The 2646-nt window shown below is 42.6% G+C and overlaps 1 pseudogene; it reads left to right on the top strand.

The window, feature by feature from the left end:
- The first annotated feature begins 1823 nt into the window (after window positions 1-1823).
- On the top strand, window positions 1824-2274 carry LOC129037131 (large ribosomal subunit protein uL15-like; annotated as a pseudogene).
- The last annotated feature ends 372 nt before the right edge of the window (window positions 2275-2646 follow it).

Raw genomic sequence — 2646 nt, 5'->3', positions numbered from 1 at the left:
TACGACTGGTGTCTTTATAAGAAGATGTTGAGAAAATACAAGAGGAGACTCTGTGAAGATGGAAGTGGAGACTGGAGTGATGCAGCTGCAAGCCAAGGAATGCCAAGGACTGCTCGCCACCACCAGAAGCTAGGAAGAGGCAGGGGAGGAGTCTATCCAGAGTCTCGGAGGGAGCATGGCCGTGTGAACACCTTGATTTTTGAGACTTTTAGCCTCCAGAGCTGTGAGAGAAAGTGTCTTCAACTATCCAGTTTGGGTGACTTACTTTATTATGGCAGCCATGGGAAACTAATACATAGCCAAGGTCAAGTCGCCTTTGGCCATCACTAACTATCATCTAATTAAAAAGGCATCAAAGAAATGTTTAAACCTGGTAAGCTTTGAATATAATCAAATGATCATCAATATTTAAACCCTCAAGGTAGCCAATGAGTGAAATGGAAAACTTTATACTTTCCAAGATGAATCCCTGCCATCGACCCATCTATATTTAAAACATTGGACTTTGCTTCTTGGGCCTTATTGACATTCTGTCAACAAATGATTAAGTATTTATCAGGTGCCAAGAACTGTGCTAGCTGCTGGGGATACAGATAGCAATAGGGAACAATGTGCACCCCACTCCCTCCCAGAGTTCACATTCTTGTAAGAAACACAGACATTAAATATACTATTTCAAATAATAAATTGAAAGATTACATCCATGGAAAGGACCACAGTAGACAAGTTCAAGATGCCATGTCAGCATGTAATGGGAAATCTGACTGGCAGTGTGAATGTTAGCCCCTGCTTTCCAAAAAGCCTCACTAAACCAGCCTGATTTGTAGTCTTTGCTCAAATACTCCTACCATGGCTGATGTCAAGCTCTCCTGCCACCACAGCAGGGTTAGCTAGCACAAGATGCACACACAGTAGCAGGCCACTCCGTTCTATTTCCACCACACATTCCATTCTATTTCCATTGTGACCTCAGAAGCACAAATGTAGAATATAATAAAATAATTAGAACATGAAAAGTTTTGAGTGTTTATTGCATTTGTTTTTATTATAACTTAATTGTAAATGTATGCCACTTAATTTATAATAATGGCGGTGTTTAACAATTGGCTTGCAAAATTCCACCTTTCGCAAGCTGGGAATAAGTTTGGAGCAGGGGGTTAAGGAAGGCTTTCCCGGGGAGGTGACACTTAAAATGATGAATGAATTAGAATTAGCAAAGTACGGAAGAGGGGAGGATGACCATTCCAGGCAGGAACCATGGCAAGTGACAAGGTCCTGGGATTTAAGAGAGCCTGTTATACTTGAGAAACTGAAGGCAAAGAAGGTGAGGAAAAATATGGAAAAATGAGGCCAAAAGAAGGAGAGGGACCAAATCATGCATAGCCTTGTAGTCCATAGAGGGGATTTTGAACTTTATCTTAAATACAATGGGAAACTATTGAAGGTTTTAAGCAAGGGAGTCATGATCAGATTGAGGTATTTAAAATATCCTTATGCTCTTTGCGTGGAATAAAACACTCAAAAATGGATGTAAGACACTTAGAGCACAAGCACCAGAAGAAAAAGTAGATGAAATGGACTTCAACAAAGTGAAAAACTTTTATACATAGTTGGGGTTCAGAAACTCATACCCCAAAGTATGGCGCTTTGACATGCTGAACTGAGCAAGAAGCCTCAAGGTCTCTCTGACCCTCCCCCTGCCTCTTATCTCTCAATCTTTTGTCTCTCCCTGAGCTCAGGATGAAGTTCTCTAAGTTCTCAAATCTGCCTAAAGTCAACTCACCAAAGAAGAAAGCAATTGCTCTTTCGTCTGGGCCGCCAACATGCCATCCAGACTGAGGAAGACCCAGAAACTTCGGGGCCACATGAGCCACAGCCATGACCCCATAGGGAAGCACCAGAAGCACCCCGGAGGCCACGGTAATGCTGCTGGTGGCACTCATCACCGCAAGATCAACTTCAACAAATACCACCCAGGCTACTTTGGGAAAGTTGGTATGAGGCATTACCACTTAAAGAGGAACCAGAGCTTCTGCCCAACTGTCAACCTTGACAAACTGTGGACTTTGGTCAGTGAGCAGACATGGGTGAATGCTGCTAAAAACAAGACTGGGGCTGCTCCCATCATTGATGTGGTGCTATTGGGCTACTACAAAGTTCTGGGAAAGGGAAAGCTCCCAAAGCAACCTGTCATCGTGAAGGCCAAATTCTTCAGCAGAAGAGCTGAAGAGAAGATTAAGGGAGTCGCGGGGGGCCTGTGTCCTGGTGGCTTGAAGCCACATAGAGTGAGGTTCATTAAATGCTAACTACTTTTTTTAAAAAAAAAAAAAAAAAAAAAGAAGAAAGCAATTACCTCTGGTCCCTTCCTTGGGTTTTCATTAACCGAACTCATATCGCAGAAGGACTGAAATCTGTTAACACACCTGGACAGACTTTTGTCAAGAACCATTGTCAGCTCTGTGGGTTCAACAGACTTTGTCCTTCAAACAGACTTTGTTCTTCAAGCCCACTGAATTCCCCTAAAAATCATTTACTATCCCCGCTAAAATTATCCACAATTCTTTGTCTCCCTTCCCCACTAAGAAGAAGGGAATGTTAACTATCTGTGCCCTATTGTGGGGTTGGGCAATCATTCTATGGTTTTTT

This window comes from Pongo pygmaeus, chromosome 4 (genome assembly GCF_028885625.2).
Source record: "Pongo pygmaeus isolate AG05252 chromosome 4, NHGRI_mPonPyg2-v2.0_pri, whole genome shotgun sequence".
NCBI classification, from domain to species: Eukaryota; Metazoa; Chordata; class Mammalia; order Primates; family Hominidae; genus Pongo; species Pongo pygmaeus.
Note: the sequence above shows the minus strand (reverse complement) of the source record. Positions and strands in the feature narration are given on the sequence as shown.